The sequence below is a fragment of the Bombus pyrosoma genome, linkage group LG2 (assembly GCF_014825855.1).
Source record: "Bombus pyrosoma isolate SC7728 linkage group LG2, ASM1482585v1, whole genome shotgun sequence".
Taxonomy (NCBI): domain Eukaryota; kingdom Metazoa; phylum Arthropoda; class Insecta; order Hymenoptera; family Apidae; genus Bombus; species Bombus pyrosoma.
Window position 1 is genome coordinate 13,347,207 of NC_057771.1, and position 21,311 is coordinate 13,368,517.

The 21,311-nt window shown below is 37.4% G+C and overlaps 1 long non-coding RNA gene across 1 annotated transcript in view; it reads right to left on the minus strand.

Moving 5' to 3' along the window:
- The window catches only part of LOC122575567, a 147,606-nt gene that overhangs the window by 51,852 nt on the left and 74,443 nt on the right, over nucleotides 1-21,311 (minus strand). The gene's annotated exons all lie outside the window — the stretch shown is intronic.

The following is a 21,311-nucleotide window of genomic DNA, read 5'->3' on the forward strand; positions in this document are numbered from 1 at the left end:
TCTTGTTTGTTCTTTCTCCCTTTCCCCCTGCGATTTATTTTTTCTTCTACCCCTCTTCTCCTTTTTCCATTTTTGCTCTCCCTTCTTATACTTCCTTTCGAATCGTCGTTTTTTTCTTTTTTTTTAGTTTGTCTCGATCTTCATCCTTCGTATTTACATCGTTGTCGATTTCTTGGGATTTTTAAAATATTCGAGAGAGAGAGGAGAGTCGAAGCGCGATCTATTGAGATCACGGAAGTCACACACACCTTGCGGTTAATGTTATTTTCCTATTTACCTTCGTAAAGTACAGTAAACATTAAGTGTTCTCTAAGACAATCGCGCATTGCTTTTCGATTCACTAGCGCATCTGTACTGTCGCGTAAGAAGAGCGTCCAACTTACAAATAATTAGGAGATTCAACATTAAGGTTTAACCGATTTAGAAATAATCAAACAACCCAATATTAAGCTTCGTTCGATTTATAAACGATTAGAAAATCTGACTTTTATCACTTCTTGTTTCCCCTTTTGTCTATCCCGTTTGAAGCCATCCATCCTATTCTTTTCTCGTTTTATACCGTAATCGTTTCCCTGTTTTGTTTTTTCCACGAGATTTTTCGTAGCCTTCTTTGTGGTAATGGCTCGTTTTGGTTTTTCGAACGGTATATACGCGGTGTCCGTTACGCAGTACTAATTGGATAATAATTGCCACGATCCTTGGTAATGGCTAAGCACGGTAGATGACTGGAGAATGGTTACGGAGTCGATGGTCAGCTTCAGGGTTCTAGTCCAAAGGATCCGAGATTTAATGCCCGACGTGATAATGATTGAACCCGTTCCGTACGATATACCACTGGAAGTGGCCTCTTAAAGACGGAATAATGACAGAGTGCCTAATTACACTATTTGAGAAAATTCTGAAAATTCACCGTACCATTACATTCTCTTATATCACGAGGTATTATCTCGAATGTATTAAGTTCTATGTAAAAGACCGTTTATTCTACAATTATGAAATCCTTATAGGATTAAAGTTACAAAATTGTCGAGAGAAGAACAAAACCTTCGTTGAAATTTTTCAAATAAATTGACGATGCTCATGTACATTATACGAATTGTGATAATTATTAATAACTTCTTCATTGTTTTCTTTACTCTTATTGCTATATGTAACGATATTGTTACGCTCTGATATATTTTCTCGACCTCTTCGTGTTCGATTGGACGACCGTAGAAAGCCTAAACAAATAATTCTGAATGAAAGAGAAATTAGAATCTTACAGAGTCCAGTTAATTGTTTAATAAGAGATTGCCGTGAACGTTTCTAATACCTCGTTTCCGTTCTTCAAGCACCGCGCACACGTCGAACGTTACGCAATACTAATTGCATAATAACCAACATGAAACATTGTAACAAGGCAGTACGTTTGCGATCCTGGTTAAACCTATCATTCCCGCGATAAAGCAATTACAACTGACCCGACTGATCTCCCAATTAACGTGGCCATCGATCCACCATTCAATTTTATTATTATCCGTCTGCAACGCAGACGATCGAAGTATCAAAAACTTCTATGTTTCTCCCTTCCCTCTTAGTTCATCGTTGCCTTACCAACTTTCCATCAGGCGAAACTTTGCGATCGTTTAAATTATAAGCGTCGGAAAAACGGGAATGTCGATCGTCCAGAGGAAAATCTGATAAATTATCTATCCTTGCGGCTATATAGATGAAGATATTCTGTCTAGTTCATGGTTGGTAATCCGATATAACGATTTAAGTTCTTGACTAGAAGTTCCACTGTCTTCAACTGACTGTACGGTCTAACTAGTAGACAGCCGTCCATTGGTTAACCGCTAGTTACACCAGGAAACTTTCCATGAAAGTTCTGTTTCTCATCGACGAGCGAGGAAAGGCCTAGTTCCGTGGCACCAAGTTTTCTTCAAAGGCATCCCTGCCACTAAAGTGCCATTAGGCTCATTAAAGTGTATTTAATGTTTCAAGTTCGCGAAGGAGAGCGAATTAAAGTAAGTAATCCTAATTGAAATCGGCCTCGGAGCTTAACGTTTGTTCGATCGACGCTTGGAAAATAATTTGACGAACGGAGGCTTTGATCGTTCTTCTCGCCCTCGCAACGAGGAATTATCATCGATCTCGATGCCTCTGCAACGACTATGGGCAAGAAGGGGCGGATGTAATAACGCGAACAACCGAACAGGAAAAAGAACAGGCAACAAGAATTGGAGAATAAGGCGTACACATATACAGGGTGTTTCTCGCTTTCCCAACCTAACTCTAAGAGGATAGTTTATGTATGGGAATAAGGAACAATATTAGACAAAGTTTTGTTGTAAACGTTTTATTACAAAATTATAAGCCAGTATTGATCGCAGCGCGAAATATGTGCGTAGAAACGATTTTGTTATTAATGTTAACAATATGAAAGATCGTAGTATAGTACAAAAGTAATTATACGGGAGGAATTGACGCAACGAATTAATACCTTAATTACTGTTACTTAGTAATTACTCAACTTAACAACTTAGTTAGATATTTAATAAAATTCTCAGGAAATTCGGCATCTAATAAATTCATGAGCTTTGTGATGAGAATTAGCGTTTGAACAATTACAGTTACTTTTTATAGAAATAACGTAAACACATTCCTTCGTATTCAAACTGCGTCCAATATTTGTATGTAACTCTTTAACGAAGCGTTTATAGTCAAACTTTTCCCTTACTTTTACTTATAGTTTGTATTCTGACAGTCTAGCCGCAAAAGTAGGGCACACCCTGTATATACATAAGTATACGAAATGATCGGCTGTAAGGGAAAGAACGGAGGGTTTCGACGTCGTAAATCTTCCGATTGCTATTGAACGTTATCGATAACTTCTGGATAAATGAATTTATGCGACCCCGTGTGCTCGTAAATAGCGACGCGGCTGCCCGTCTTATTGCGCCGATCGGATGTCGTTCGGTTGACTATTTGCTGCCGGGTATCTGGCTCAATAGTCACGATCGCTTGTCGGTAATTGTTCCTTCGTACAATAAATAACTTATTAAAGTAATATTCTTTTTGAACATATGTCAGTTCTTATTCAACGTAAGATTGTATCTGCGGTTGAAACACTATGCACGATAATCACAGAAAAGTAACACGATCATGATTCTTTCGTATTTATGGACCATCTCGTACGCCGTGTATCTCTTCATTTAACAGAATAGTTAACAGAGTGGCCATAGTGATCAATTTGTAATTTCTTATAGATTTTACCGGTTTACAATGCTTTATTTTTTAGGATTTGTATACTTGCTTAAAAAAGCTAACTTTCCTTCTTGCGTTTTATATATCTCAATTTGTCATTTTAATTTCTTTCGCACAAGTTTTATAATTTAATCATCGAAACCCCTGACGTTAAGAAATCAATCTGAGAGATATCTTGAAGAATTTAAATATTTTCCCTGTATCTATCATACGTTAAATGTTAAATTAAAATCATAATTTTTCTTTCATATGAAATAATATTCAGCTGTGTGAATTGAGTATTAAACACGCGAAATATATTCTGATTTATAACATTCCATAAGTATAAGAAACTAAACGCGAAAGATCGCATACAAAGGGATAGGGAGTGAAGACACAAAGAAGTCGATCCTTCCATATAGCGACGAACAAAACAAATAGACCGTCGAAAGAAAAGAACGAAATAGAGAAGAACCACGCTAGACGACGTGAGAAGAATCTCCGATTTAACGTGCTCAGTTTTCCTCACGAACCAGCGAACTCGTTGTGTAATAAAATAATAAAAGCACATCTCTCGCGACTAGCAGAACGTGGTCGTGCATACGTAGTTGCATGCATGCATATGTATACACGGAGAAAGGCTAGAAAGACTAAAAAGAGATGAGAGTGACTGAGGGGGGTCCAGGAGAAAGAAAGACAAGGCAGAGTAACGCGACAAGGTGGAAGTAAGGTAGAAGTAACGGCCGTGGATCGGGACACACGTGGTCGGACACGTGTCTGCGTGGAAGCCTTGTTCTTCGTGGTTCGCGTGTGCAAAGATTCTGGCTTCCATCGATCTCTACGGTCGATTAGTCGCGGCGCGTCTTCCAGATGCACCGTAAGAATGCTGGGACGCTTGGAAATTTTCAATCTTCCTGCGTGACCAAGCAATCGTTGGTGACGTTAAGAGAACGATGAAGGGAATTGGAGGCACGTTGAAGATGTATCTTGTGATTTCAGGTGTACGGCGTTTGGAAGAGGAAAGGTTGCACAGGCAATTACGAGCTTCTGAGTTTATATTTCAGTGACATGACGTGGCATCTGGTATTTGGACAAAGATAATTCCGTACAGATTTGTACAAATGTTTATGTAAATACATGGTACGGAGATATGAAGAAGGATATGGTTGCAAGGAAGAGGTCAGAATTTTTATGCAATCGACAAAAAAAAAAAAAATACAGAATGTATAAACTTTAAATGGTTAGACGGTTATAACAAAAAGAACGTTCATAGAATTATCTAAATCTTATAACACGTAGATATGATTTGTAGCTAAGATCTGTAAAATTAATTATGTATCAAATTTAAATGGTTATACCGTGGCGACAAAAAGATAAAATCAGGGAAGAATTCGGTATATTCGTGTAGACCATAAAAATGATTGTATCACGTATAGATTTTTAATGTTTAAGTAGTAGTAATAAAAAGATTGTTTCCATTACGAACTATTCGGAAATGAGATATACTATCAAGTTACATATACACCGTGATGTCGTATTCTTCAAGCTTCCATTTCCTTGCTGACACACTATTGCCCCATTAATCGTGCTGAACGTATGGTGATGTTCGCGACGCAGCAGGTCGCACGATGCAGATATAATCGCGATATCTATGTTTGCTAATGTAAATCCGATGCGTTGTTAGCATTTATAACGTGAGTCGACTCTGTATTCGTGGCTCGTCTTCCAAGCGCCTTCACGATCGTTCTAATTGTTTACGATCGTTCGTGCCTAAATGTCTCGATACCTTTCATGATGATCATACGAGTTCGTTCACCCTCTTGTCTTTATTTCTTATTACGTATCTTTCCAACGTGGATCGTTCTCGAAGAAAGAAATAAAATAATCTCCAATCCGTATAAGATTAAAAAATCATGATCCACAATATTGGAAAATCTAATGTCGCTCGTATTTTATTATATAGCTACGCGAGGTTAAAATGTTTCAAATTTATCGAGATTCATTTAACTTGCTCTATGTTGAAATCATGCTTCGGATCTCATTAAAATGATTTAAGAATACAATTATTACACGGAAATGAAATTTACTCCGATTTAAGAAGAAACGAATTTCAACGAACTCTACTATTACTCTGTCTGATCAATAACATACCAATTCCCCTACAATCTCCGGACCACTCTTTAACGCTCGATTTTACTTCGAGCTACGAACCAGCTCGAGAACAAACATTCGAACTCCATTCTTTGTTTTACTCCCCATCCACTGCGGAGATCGTTGAAACGAGAATTTAATGCCTGAACGGAAGCAAGCACGGAACGAATTTTAATTCATAGCCACGCGATGTTACACAGACATCGTTTCACTATTCTGATTTTCTAGGATTCGGTTCTAGAATTCGCGACGGGGCAAACGTACCAGAAACAATCAGATCTGGTTGAACAGGGAAACCAGAGCGTCTCGAATAACCAAACGAGTGCCTGGCGCACGCGGATACCAAGGAGAAACCGCAACACGCTGTCGTGACGAAGAAAACCCAGCGCCACCGACCTGACTAGACGATGGTCTGCTATGGATCAAGTGGCAGCGACCAATCAACAGATTTCTACTGATCCGGTGCACACGACTGGCGACCCATCGCGATTATAACGCATCGCATGCACCATCGCTAATACAGCTAAGCCTGTGTTAGACAAGGGCTACAGGTTGTTTCAGATATCGAATAGAGAATTCCATAGACAAACGAAGTTCTGGGACGATATAAAATTTTCTATGTGATACGATGTAATAGTAAACAATATAAAGAAGCAGCCAAATAAAAACATTGCTACCAAGCATCCCTCAAGATTCTCATCCTTAATAAAAATACCGGCAATATAGATCTTCTGCCACGGTATATTCTCTTCATTTTGAGCTTATCAAACATCTTCCTGAATCTACTTCCAATAAAACTACACAATTAGGAAAGCAGTGAAAACTATACAAACAGAAGCAAAGCCGCAAAATTTATCACTATATTCGAAGTTCAAATTACAAAGTTAAAATTCTCTCGTTCTACGTCGATACCCGCCTAAGAAAATAACCGTGACGACTTGATCCTCACATCCGTCGACGAAGCTTCCTACCAAATCACGTAAGTACATCCAGACGAGATATTTTATGAAACAGCCTGTGCACCGTGCTGATCGTTCGCGTGGTGGTGCGTGTACATGAACCTGGGGGGTGTACAGTTATAGGTAACCCGGTCCGGTAATTGCCGGTACGTCCGGAGAGGTCCAGATGCTCCCCAATCAGCGTGTGGCGGTCCACTACCTCCTGGTTTCGCCTCCTCCTGCAGCTATCTGCGCTCCTCTTACGCGGCGGGACACACGTATGCGTGAACGTACGCGCGGCCAACGTAGACCCGTGACCGTGTTGAGAACGGCCGGTTAGTTCCTGACCATACGCATGGCAGCACCGTTTAATTGGCACTGGACACAATGGATTATGGAATGGTGCCGGCCTACCCTACCGTCCACCCGCCTTCGGTGGCCCTGCACTTCATGTCAAAACCATTTCGCTTGTTTTACGTACGAAAGTGCTATCATGCCTCTCGATAATACCCTCTACTCTATCTTTCTACTCCTATGGTCCTGCGCGCATTCTTTCTCTCTCGATCGGCGTTGTTCCCCATTCTATTCCAGTGTGCTCCTTCTCGGCTTTACGTTTTGCGTCATACGTTTTGTAGCCAGTATCTCCTTTCTTGTGCTTCGTTTGGTCCTTTCGAAGAGTATGACCTTATAGAGGAGCGATATAGTAGAAGTATCTTTAGAAGCGAAAGGGTAGGAGGATGTACACCGGTGTAATTTTAATTCTCTGGTTTCCGTAACAGTTCAATGACTATGTATTTGGAATCAGAGGTGGATTAGAAACTAATTATGTAATTATAGGTAAATTCTAATCTACATGTAATTGTGAATTTTGTTTAGACTAAATGGAGATGCTATTTCAAATTCGATGGTCGCGTGGAAATCCAACAGTTCCATTTCAATTGGATAAAGAACCATGTTCGTCAGTAGAGAGTGTTATATATTAAGTACGAATAATATTAAATACAAAGGAAGGGGTCACGCAGTGTATCACATCTTTTTCCATTAATCTCCCACCATTTTCATCTCATTCACGATGTCAAGGTTTCTAGGTGACTAAGAAAATTGTTATTTAAACCACTTATTTCTCGTGTGATAGAAAGGAGGGAAATTGTAGGCAAATACTTTATGGAAGACCATTTTCCCAACAAGATACGTTTTATATCTCAGAGATCTTGACCTCGCAAACACAAGTCAAATCTCCTAGATCTTACATGTAGCAAATAGTATCCTGATTCTTTGGTAAACGTTTGCGTCGCTTCGAATAATCAGGACCAGTACTGTTTTCCTCGTAGTCCAGCATTTAGGCGACGATAGCAATCACGACAATGAGAAACACGATGCTTTCTACTTCAGGGGAGAGTGTTTCTTTCAGTCGGCCTCGAGAGTCCCTGTCGTATCAGTGCAATTTCGTCTCGACGAAGAGATGGGCAAACAATAAGAGGAACAGACAGTCGGGGATGAATCGTTGCAGTTAGAAATTCCGTCTAATAAAACGCGCGTTTTTCCCGGCGTCGATATCCTGTCTCGTGACGCGGCAATAACAAACAGATGTCAAAAAACGCGGTACCAGGGGAAAGCGAGGGCGGGGAAAAATGTTATCGGGCGAATTGACGCCAACGAGTTTGCCCTGGGAACTACATTTTCGATATCAATCACGTACGAACGGCCGCGATGCGTCGAGGAATTTTATTTGAAACTCGGCCCGTTTGCACTACAGCTACGAAACGCGGTCGCTTTTTTCTCTTTCAAAACCAACGCTTTTTTTCTCTTCTTTCTCTCGCCTTTTCCTCTGCTGCTTTTCCCTTTTCGTTTTTTTGACACTGTTCATTCTTCGTGGCTCGCTCGCTAACGCCTGCGCGAAATTCGATTCGTCGACGCACTCGCGCAAAAACGCCGTCGAAAATATAGCGCGTTTCACGTGAAATTTCAGTAACGAAAGAAAGAAAAAGGGTAAAATAGGAGAAACGAAATGATTATAACTAAATGATTACTTAATCCTGGCAGAATAGAATCTGTTTTAGGCTGCGAAAATTCTTACAGTTAAGTAACAATTAATTAACAATAGTTAACAGTTACGGAGGGACAATTAAGTAACAATTAATTATTACAACAAACAATTAATACAGATATATTTTTCTTAATGTTTTTAGAAAGGACGTATAATGTATTCAAATTTACTGCACTTCCAATTCATAACGTGAAATACAGGGTCGCATAAAGAATATTTCTGTTATCGGTTAGAATAAAAAGATATACCCTAAGATTACGAAACATCAAATTACTTCGTGGTTCTATCATTTCTCCCTCTTTCTTGGTTTTCTGTTTTGGGTTATACGATGGAAGAAAAGGAAATTCAACGTCAGATTTCCAAACGTCGGAACGTTTCGAGGCGCGAAATCGAAGAGACTCGTTCAGAGGGTTCATCGGCGCGAAGACCCGCAGGACTTCTCCGAGCATCCAAAAGCAGTAAGCGTCTTAAATTTATCTCCGGGGCTATTTCGACGCCGCGACGCGTCGAGACGGTCGAGGATAAAGGAACGCCACTACCCCCTTGGAGCAGGGGGTGAGAAAGAGAGTGGAGATTCAGGGAAAATAATAAAAATAGACAGTTACGGTTAAAGCACGGTAGACTGACCCTCGACAATCGTCGTTAGCTATATTTTGAGAGTCTCATTACGCGATCCCTGAATCGCGATGTTCCCTTATATTTCCCGCATCTTTCCCTCTTTTCCTAACCCTCTTCTCCCTCTTCCTGTACCAGTGTCTTTTCGCTTTTAACGCGAGCCTTCGCCTATAAAACTTCCACCTCTTCCTGTTCCTGCCTCGTTACCGAACAGGAACACGAATTCCCATGAGAATGGTGGGATAAGACGCGACGTTGAATCGTGGAGAAACCGTGGGAAAAAAAGCCAACGGATCGTTTTCGACAAATCGTTCGAGATTCCTTATCGACGACGATCGTCTGGTCGTTTGTACTTCCGACACCGTAGTAGACGAGATTTAAGAACACTTTAGCTTTCTTTCTTCTATTCTTCCTATTCTTCTTCCCTAACCCTGCTGTGATCTTTGGGTGGTTTTCAAGTCAATCGTTTCCTTCGTTGAAACATTTCTTAAATTGTTATTAACGCAGTCATTGGTAAAAATCTTCGTATACGGCATAACAGTTTTTATTTAAAGAAAGTAGATATGTAATAACATATGAGCAATAATAGAATAGCTAGTAGTTCTTTTAGTATAGAACGCATTAATTTATTATAGTAGAGTTTTGCAGCGTTTCCTTCTTATATAAATTTCGTTTCTCAGGCATATGTATAATTTATAATAAAATGCCTATTTAAGTGGAACACAATAACTGTATTTCTTAATACATAAAGCAATAATATAATACACCTTGATCGTCTTGGTGTAAAATGCACTAATTTTACAGCATTTTTTCAGGACAAACTACCTTTTTACCATATGCGAAGAGTTTTGAAGTCTCGAAAAACTGTAGGATTGTACTATGATTTCTCGTTCCAATTTTATACAAAACATATTCTTAAAGCATTGAAAGTCTTTTTATCCATCGAAAGAAGGGTGCGGTTAAAATATAAAAATTCTACTGCAAAATTAAAAATGATTGATGATCATTCAAGAAATGTTTATCATAACAACATGCTCACACAAATAATATCATCCACCATTTACAATTGTCCCCACATATCGAAGAACCAGTCGAAATACAGTCGACAAATTGAATTATATATTACATCGGCCTGTAATTATGTTATTGCAACGGGAGCATCTCCCATTTGCCGATGTTATTGCGCTTATATTTTGCGAGCCGCAATTACGCCGAGAAAATAATTAGCGAGCTCGTGACGCGCACGCGTGCATTCTCTCGTGTTTAACGATTTCACAGACGTTTTGCTGTTTCGTTACAGACTCTTATATTTCCTTTTCGAATACCAGCGGAATCTCAGGCACGAGAAACAGTCCAACGTATAGTTCGGCCGCACGAGACCAATTCGAAAAGCTTCATGGTCCACCAATTCGAAGGAAAATAGAGTAAAAAGGGAAAAAACAGGAAGGGAGAAGAAGAAAGAGTATAAATACCAGAACGATACGAGCAGTCGCTTCTGGTACAACGAGGATCCGAGTATTTGGGAGTCTGGATGCAGTGTCCCGGTCGAGACAAGGCATAATTTAACGCGCCCATTGGCCAAGGGTGGACGGTACATAACTCGATCCTTCCCGTTCCACTCGTTTCATTCGGGAGACTTGGCGCCCTCCACACTTATTCCTCTTCACCCTATTCGATCCTCCCTAGTATCTTCCTCCTGCTCCCTCTCCTATTCCCTCCGTGTCGCCCCTTTTCCTCTTGTAATATCGTACGGTCAGACTACGCCGGACAATGCGTCGCATTCAATTCTATATCCGAACCGTATAGAATCCTACACGCTGCCGGGGTTGTATGACCAACGTGAAAGAGGAAGAGAGAAAGAAAAAGAGCAGACCGGACGAGGATAGGAGAAACGAGGCAGAAAGACACGAATGAAAAAGGAAGAGGAAAAAAGGAGGATAGGGGAGGAAGAACGGGGTGAGAATAGGAGAACGAGGATAATACTACTCGCGTGAGAATTGGCGAAAGAAAGATGGCAAAGGAAAAACGGGAGACTCTTCCACGGGGCACTCGTGTGTCATTTAACTGAAATACCTCCGATGCGTAGAATTGATTTACAGTCGAACGCTCTGTACGCGTGTTTCGCGTCGTGTCAAATGAATGTGTGTGAGCGTGAGGTTGTACATGGTTGTATATATGCGTGTAACGAAAGGAGGGCGGGCCAGTTTCGGTGCCGACCCGCGAAATAGCTGGAACGAGTCCTCCCGACTGGCGAAGAGTTGTGGCCATCTCGTGACGAAATTTATTTATTGCTGGGATAGTGCTGAGACACGGGGAAGGCGAAGGGTCGGGATAAATATGGAACAGGATCTTGGCGGGATCATTAATCGGGCAGGTTAAGAACGACGGATGATGAATCGTTCCCGAGGGATAATTAAAAATCACTTTGTCGAATGGACGTAATGAAAGCTATTATATGGTAGTTAAAGGCGTAATTGTGTGAAGAATAGCGGGAATCCTACTGGAGATTATTTTCTACACCCTTTTTCGATCGGAATGTCTTCCAACCGTGTAACGGTGTTTAAATTGCCGTTTAATCAGTCGTAAAATGACAAATGATGAATTCTGCTTGGTAATTCACTCAGAGTGGAGAATTTTTTAACGTTTCGTCAAAGTTTTATAATAAAGTATTTAACGTTTGATTAAACTGCCAGTCGGGCATGATTTGCGAAAATTGAGATTTTTGCATTTCCAATTGCTTGCACATAATAATTTCTCTTTCACGGATCCCTTATCTGTTAATATATCGGTTCACTTTTGTTAGAAATAAATTATATCAAACTTACATTTGCAAGAATCGAAATCGATCTAATTTGAAACCGATATGCCTTCGTAAATTATCAATTCCATGTTTAGAGAAGTTTTTAGATAAAGGATGATCCCGTTAATTGAATTATACATTTGAGAATGGAGAATTAATAATAGAGTATCAATTACTTGAACAATTTTCCCGAGAACCCACTTATCAAACTCAAACATGAAACCTACGCCCTATGGCGTAACAAAAACAGTCTCCGGTGCCAATTCAAACCTAAACGAGGACACGAAATTTCACTCCCTCGTCCAATTTCACCCTCGATCGAAGAACAAACCCTCGCGATTAGAGACACGTCTTACACGGCGCAGTGTCAACAGAGTATCGCGCAATCGATAATGTTAACGATCAAATATCTGGTCGCGTACCGTAGTCAGCACTTACGATTACCATCAGCGTTTCATGATGTCGGCTTAACTCGACGCTGTAACCACTGCGGCACATACCACACATATCGTACATCTGAATTAAAATTACACGAATAGGAATATTAATAGATATTGGAAAAATCAGAAATTTAATTCCGATTCAATAAATTTCAAAATTCATTCCGATTCAATAAATTACAAAATTCATTTCGATTCAATAAATCATGCACAGTTCGAGCGTTGGGTTATTTAGCATAATCAGAATCCTCTGTCGATACATATGTAACGCGCTTGTTTGCGTACATGCATCGGCATTTGACACAATAACGTGAAACATCGGCAGAGTAACGTGATTCAGTTATATTGCAACGCGATATCGACATAATCGCGTACTTACAAGAAGATAAATTCAGAGAGAAGTATCACCGTTACAAAAGAAGTAGACATTTGTGCAATTTCAAAGATTCGATCTAACATCGCTGTTAGATCGAGGTTTCTGTTCGACGGCTTGAAATTACGACATTATAGCAATTTACGCGTTGCCTTTGGAAAACGAAATACGCGTGAAGGATAAATGGAGTTTCTACGCTGTATTATTAAACTCGGTTGCTTTTCAATGATTTAATTGCATAAGACCGCGATACAAGTGTTACGAGGAGATGATAAATAATTTCAACGTCAGATTGCATTCGCGAGGATTACACGAGTACTTCGACTCGAAGAACAGGCTGCCACTTCAGATAACTCCGACGAGTTTGTACAACGCATAATGCTGAGGATGTTAAGAGGAATAATATGTTCGAAACTGTATGGAATGCAGGTCGTACGATTTTACGGATTACCAAGTTTACGTTATACCATAATATACGAAGTTTCGTTCATCGTAATATGAAACCATCGACCATACCGTATTAGAATAAATTATTACGCGAAAATTAAATGTAGAATTTTCTACAACTTGTTGTTTCGATCCTTTTCAGAAATTAGAGTTTCTTAATTTTTTAGTACGATACTAAAATCGTTTCACATATGATGATATTAAACAGGTAACAATTAAAAGACTTCTAATTGCAGGGAAAACACTTTTAGAACGTTATATTTTCCTGAGACTTCTTTGAATCATTTTAAAATTTTTCAGAATCTTCGCGCGTTCCAATTGCATATAGAAATTTTCATCTTTCCGACTGTTATATTAGTGAAATCAATGTGATACATTCTTTCCCACTTATTCGCCAGAATTTAAATAATTATTTTTTTAACGTAATCATTTCTTGTATATATGCGTATGTTGTTCAATTGTCATCTGAATGATCTATAACACGAAACAAAGATCTAGCAATTTTATCGTACCGTTCTTTGATACCGAACGCACGCGTATTGTACCAAATTTCTTGCTCTGTAACGTTCTCTAACAATTGGATATCGAGTAATATATCGATCTAACATTACCATCATTACAAGCAATCTCTCGAACGTAGAATTATAGCGCACAGTTCAGAAATCGTTGGACATGCGGAGCAGCGCGTATCCGCTTAAAACGCAGGACATTACCACAGACGCAATTACCATCGAATCACGTGTGACTGGAACTGGATCGAGCGCAATAATGTCAGAATCGAACTGCGCGTGTAATCTCCATAGTTGACTGCTCTCGGCCTACAATGTGTACAAGTGTACATTCGCAGAGACACGCTTATGCACGATGTAAGAGGACAGACACCACAAAGCAGCAATTTCCCGCCACAGACGAGAATAATCGTCCAAAGTGACCACGATCGATCGTGCATGGCGAGGAACGATCGCGTGCAAACTCACCTTCGTCCTTTTTTCTTAATTGCAATAATTTCGTATCGCCTCTGCGCTCGATCCAAGTCAAAGCGGTTCTCGAACGACGATTGTGGAAAATCGATGTGGAAGAACCATCAATTTTCTCACTACGATTATATCTTCGATTATGGAAAAGTGTTGAAGAAGATATAAAGAAATTATATTGACACGGAATGGGTCTATTTGTACGAGGAAATTGCTTCAGTTGTTTTCTTTATGACAAAAGAGATCGTAAGAGTACCAATTAGACGCAAGTAGATACTCATTCTGGCGAAAAGCTGTGTCTCGTTTATGGGAAACGTAGGATAAAATACTAAGTACTCGACGTAGCAAGAAATTAACGAACGTGGATATTATAATAAATTACGTAATTAACGCGTATGTTACAGTAGACATTACTGAAATTTTTTAAATGCTTTACTCCTCGAATTGATATAATGTTTTTTAGCTTTCTCTACTTAACAGTTATCTATCGCTAGAAACCGAATCTATTCTCAAAATACCTTTCAGAGTAGATATTTTTATTTGAGCATATTCGTAGATAAGGAGATCAGAGAAAAAATAGTAAAAGTTCTTTTTAAGAAGAAGTCCCTATTTCTCTGACCATAAACCTAATCCAAACATAATCAACGTCAATCAAACCCAGTTAAATTCGTTGTTAGTCGAGTCTACCCATAGTATACACCAGTATAAAAATTAAATATGTATATCATGTATACATAAGGACATTCAATTCGCGCGGGAGCTTATTTTTTTGATCTATGGCATCGTGTAGATCGAAATAGAATTTTAATTTACTTATTAATAACTAGATTATAATAGTTATTCTATTCATTTATAGCAATCTATTCCTAATCAAAAACAATTGCTCTATTAATTTTTTATAATTATACTATTAATTTATAATAGTTACACCGTTTCACTGTAATAGTACAGTTATTATCATCATAAATTGACATTTGATAAAAATTAGCACAGTTTTAAGTGAAAAAATAGTACCACCGAAGCATAAATTTAGTTTAAGCTTATAAAAATTACGGAAATTATAAAAATGATTACTGTAATAAATTGTTGAAGACGTCAACAATAAAAATTAAAAAATTATCAAATTCAATGGTGTCATAACGGGGAAAACGAACTTTTAAGATACACAAAAGCCGTTACCGTTCGATTGACATTTCGGCACAATGTCAAGTGCATGCTAATGATATATAAAGAACACGCTACTCGCACGCGAGCTCATTTGTCCTACAACGCCCGGACTGTGAAGATCGAAGAGAAACTGTTACGAATTAAATTATCAATTTAAAACATTTAAACTATTAATTAACAACATTGAAGCTATTAATTTATAACAATTAAACAAATAATTGACAACGTTTAAGCTATTAATTTATAACATTTAAACCACTAATTAACAACATTTAAGCTATTAATTAACAACATTTACACTATTAATTAACAACATTTACACTGTTAATTTATAGCATTTAAACAAATAATTAACAACATTTGAGCTATTGATAAATAACATTTAAACTATTAATTAACAACATTTAAACTATTATTTTATAACATTTAAACTATTAATTATCAACATTTAAACTGTTAATTTATAACATTTAAACAAATAATAAACAACATTTGACCTATTAATAAACAACATTTAAACTATTAATTTATAACATTTAAACCATTAATTAACCATATTTAAGCCATTAATTTATAACATTTAAACTATTAATTCACAACATTTAAACTATTAATTTACAACATTTAAACAAATAATAAACAACATTTAACCTATTAATAAACAACATTTGAACTATTTATTTACAACATTTAAACTATTAATTAGCAACGTTTAAGCTATTAATTAACATCATTTAATCTATTAATTAACAACATTTAAACTATTAATTTATAACATTTAAACAAATAATTAAGAACATTTGAGCTATTAATCAACGACATTTAAGCTATTAATTTACAACATTTAAGCTATTAATTAACAACATTTAACTATTGATCTATAACATTTAGGCTATTTATTTATAACACTTAAACTATTAATTTACAACGTTTAAGCTATTAATTTATAACATTTAAACAAATAATTAACAACATTTGAGCTATTAATCACCGACATTTAAGCTATTAATTGACAACACTTAAACTATTAATTTATAACATTTGAGCAGTTAATTTACAGCATTTAAACTATTAATTTACAACATTTAAATTATTAATTTATAACATTTGAACAGATAATTTATAACATTTAAGCCATTTACGACATTTAAGCCATTAATTTATAACATTTTCGTATTCTAATAACGAAACTACATTCACAGTATATATTCTAATAACGAACAGTATAATTCTTGCAAACGATTGCATTGCATTCACGGTGTTTATAAACATTTGTTCGCTATTGAGAAATATCTCACAATTTTCACCCAATATTTTTCATACTTGTTCCAATTTCTTAATAATAATTCTTAAAGTTTAAAGAAATAGCAGTATCTTCTAAATAAACGTTTGATAAGGAAAAGAAGAAAATTGTCAAAACGATATTTAGCTTCTTTTCGACCCTCCCCAACCACTCCTTTTTTTTTTTTTTTTTTTCAAACTTTTATATCAGAGTCTCATTTTGCTACGTACTTATTACGGTTTTTTTAGAATTTCAATCTCCATTATTATTATTACTAAAGATACAAATTTAATCAACTTCTATTTTTCATTATCTCCAATTTTTCAAACGATCACTCATCGTGTTCTGTTCTGTAATAGATTTTTCGCAACCTCCGCTTCCACCATTGGAACTTCAACGGTTCCTACCTGATGTTAGTCTTCCTGATGACATTCGCTGGGATAGTGCAGCACCCTCTGTTTCTCCGCATCAAACGGTGAGTCGCATGCATTTCTGTTCCTCCGGTCACTCAATCATGTCGTAGGATGAAAGGTCCGAATCGACACGGGTGACCGGTTGTATTACGTAGAATTTTTTGCGAGCATAGTGACCGCGGGTATTTTTTATACCCGTGAGTAGTAACATTCTTTTTGCAAATTTATTAGTTTAGGATAGGTCTTCTTGCACATCGCGATTATAATAATTAATTTTTTAATAATTAGGTTAAACACATACGCTTGACAATATATTCGTATTATTTATAAATATGCATGTTAATATTCCATATGAATATTTGCAAATGGCAAATATCTACACGAATATACCTGTATGACATAAATATACTTGATCTTAAGCAATGAATTGATCGTGACAATATTAAGTCACGTTCGTTTATTTCACTTCGGATAGAATTTAAGATATAAGTTGAAATTCATTTTTCCTGTACACGAATATGTGAAATTTTACGTGCAAGAAGACACTTCGCGACAGGCAGATTTTTTAATCAAAGCAATAATTTTGAACACTGCTTATGCACCTTCGAGTATGTGCTTTGATGAAGAGATCGCCTGAGATTATTTCTTTCTTAGTAATATATTTAGAGTCAATTATTCTATTTGGTCGAGTCTCAGTTCTTTTCAATTAACGCTGCCTTTTTTGCAATATTAAAATTTCGTTCTGATTTATTAAATTAATATAGTAGAGTTACTTTGTTACTATTAAATTAATAAAGTAGAGTTAATCAGAAACGAAGTAGTAAAATATAAAATCAAAGAACGTTAGTCCGTTAAATAAAAGTTACACAAACTAATCATCTTTTTAGTTCAGGATTTTCAGATTTAACCCTTTCCGTGCCCATTGTCAGGACCTCATTCACGTGCCCAGGTGCTACTTGAATGGGAGAAAGACATTGGGCACGATGATCTGGAATTAAGTAATGTAATAATTTCTCAGCGACTGACGATGTGTTAGTGTATCGTGCACGACGTATTTTCCACATTATGTGTGTGTGTTGTTAGGCCGTGGAATTGCGTCGCTTTGTCTCATTCGTTAAAACTTCAAATATTAAAAATGTCGAGATATATATCGATTCAATTTACGTCTCGATACAATCACAATTGTGATATCATCCACGCGATTAAGTGTAACCACGCTTTTAATATTGCCGTAAATTACAATTATAATTTCAAGTATACTTACATTTATTTTAAAAATATAATTTCTGTAGACGTGTTTTATCACGTTTTACGCAATGGTCACTAGCCTTCGTCAGTCGATTTCAGGAAAAAGGTACGTACCTTAGAGTGTGCGTGTTGTGTTAAGCTCGGGTGTCGGAGGCGTCCCGGGACGTCCTCTCTAGTGTAGGACCTTTGCGCCCGAGTGTTATGTGTGAGAACCGTGGAGTGGGTGTGTTGGTGTGCCTGTTTTGCCATTTTTTAAATATAGCGCTAGGTAGGATAGGTAGTATACTTTCTGGTATGTCTGTTAATTATAAGTAGGTAGGGCCGGGCAGGTTGGCACAGTCTCTGGTCGGGTAGGCGCGTTTTCGTGTGACCAACCTGTTTCTGGAAATTTATTTGAAAAATCGACGGTGAAACCGGCACGAGTAGAGCATGTTCTCGTCTCTGGTTTTGCCTATCGATTTTTCGAATTTCGCGGTCGCGGTCGTGAGTGGGTTCGAAACGAACGTATATTGCTCGAGCACGCACATGCGAGTGGGCAACGATCACTGCTGTGATCGTTGGTCAGTCCATGTGCACTTCAATCAGCTTCCGCGGTTTATATTTTTATTTTACCTTTATAAGTTTTTTTTTATTTGCGACTTAGAAGACTCGAGCTTAGATTTAAGTTTCAGCGGGCATTGCGCCCGAAGAAAGAAGAGGCTATATGCCGAAGAGGCCCGGCAAACTGCCATTCAAGAGGGCAACTACTAATGACTGCCCATCCTCTGAGTCATCCAGAGCATGGGAAGTCATTCTTGTTACTACTTTGTCACTATGCTCGCTTTTAGTATTTGTAGTAGTAGTAGTAGTAGTAGTAGTAGTAGTAGTAGTAGTAGTAATAGTAGTTTTTGGTTTTTTGGCCGACATATACATCGGTCCATCGTCCCATTGGGCAAATCGCGATTTTTCTTATTAGTGCTGCGACAGATTAATCACGGGTTTAATTAGAGTTGCGAAATAATATCATGGCTTTTTATTAGTGTCGCGAGAGAATGATTACTGGTTGAATTAGAGTTACGATAAGATGACAATCGCGTTTGCTTTAGAGTTGCGAATTACGATATCGCGATTGTCTTTTGTAATTTTTAGAATTTTTCTTGTTTTCTATCGTTTAATATTAGATTATAAAAATGTTAGTTTTCAATTAATTTTATAATATTGCAAATAGCAATACCAGAATATTTGAAGTAGCTTTTTCATATAGTAAATAGTAGTTTTTATTGAATTCACTTTATCCATCGCGGTTTCTAATTATTTTTCCTTTTAGCGTTGCGATAACGAATGATCGCGTTTTGTCATGTAGAGTTGCGTGTACAAAATGCCCAAACCCTCCGACTGCATTTGTCGGACACTGTCCCTGGATCACACGATACAGCTACAAAAGCTGTACAAATGTGATTACTCATCAGTAACCTCCTAAATGGTTGCACTGTGATCTTTCGCTATTAGCGTTGCATATTTTTTAAATATGAGTCCATAGATTTTTATTTCTTAGCATTGTGTATCAAATTTCGGGTATTTTCGGAATTGCTTCTCTTTTTTTCTTTAAATGGTATGTTAATTGACATTGCGGATATAACGAAGCACTTTTCGCGTTTGATTTTGAAAATTTTCTGCTTCATAAATATTAATAACAAGTTAGCGTTGCAAAACAAGAACATAACATTTAAGCCATTAATTTATGACACTTAAACCATTACTTAACAACATTTAAACTGTTACTTTATAACATTTAAATCATTAATTTATAACATTAAAACCAACAATCTACAACATTTAAACTATTATTTTATAACATTTAAGCTTTTAATTTATAATATTTAAACTATTGCTTTATAATATTTAAACTGTTACTGTACAAGATTTAAACTATTAGTTAACAACATTTGATATATTAATCCTTCACAATTAAATTATTAATTTGTAACAATTAAGTTAATAATTTATAGTAATTGCGATAGTTATTTATAGCATTTTATTATGAACCTACAACTATTACTCGATTAATTTATAACAATTATGATTTTAATTTAAAACAATACTATAGAATCATCAGAATTACTATAAATTGGAATTTCCAGTGATTTCTATTCTGTATGCTAAATTTATTGATAGATGGATTTATTTATAGTGATTTAAACAAGAAACGAGGGTTATTTAATGTGTAACTAAGACAACTAAATTGATAATTCACAACTCACACCTAACAATTAACAACTCATAACAATTCGGCAACTAATGATTAACAAGTTTCCTCTTTCTCTTTTTGCTCTAAAATAATTTTACATCTTCTGCTTCCGATGCTTAAAAACTCTTTACGTAAATGGGACCCGAGGGTAGTTACCTCCTCGTGGTGGGTCCCGCTAATTGGTATCGTTTTCTAAATAATAATACACTAAGTACTATTTTTAATATTAGTATTATTATTTGAAAAACGATATCAAGCTAAAAACTACTTGAATATATCCTGGTCTTGATCAGCCAAAATAATTTTGGTGATCTAGACTGGACTAGTACCCCCCCCCCCGCAGGGGCACGGTGGGATGCGTGCGTTTTAGCCTTAATTAATCGTAAGATAGATATCCATGTTAAGTGCATTGTGAGCTCATTCTGTACAAAGATACTTATCCATCCTGGAACGAAAAATATAAATCTCGTCTTTCTTGGTTCCCTCGCTTATCACACTGGAAAAATTATTCCCGCGATTTATCGGTTCACGATCGCTCAGTTCTTTCAAACTGCGGCGTGGCGTACTCGCTCGCGCGTATTCCGGGTACGTGCGGGTCAACGTGCACCGGACAACTCTTTGGATTCGTAAGTCGCCCCAAGGACACCTCTGTCTTGATGACTACTCGACAACTGCTCGTCGTTTGCCGCGAGTCGCGGGAGTTGTCATCGCGCTGGTGATACCTGAATCGCAATACTGTCCGATTGGTACTTCGGTACTTGGACCGGGACCTGCATTTAACGTCCTCCGTAATTCTGTTCAAGTGACGAACCCGCGGGGGTGGACCCCACTGTTCAGTTGGGGCCTTGCCTTTGTAATCCTGATCAGCGGTCCCTCCCCGGGCCGTCGCTTGTTCAGTTGGAGTGTGTTAAATTCCAGGCCCAATTGTTGGATCACTGGTATCATCGGTAGGTGCCATCGACCG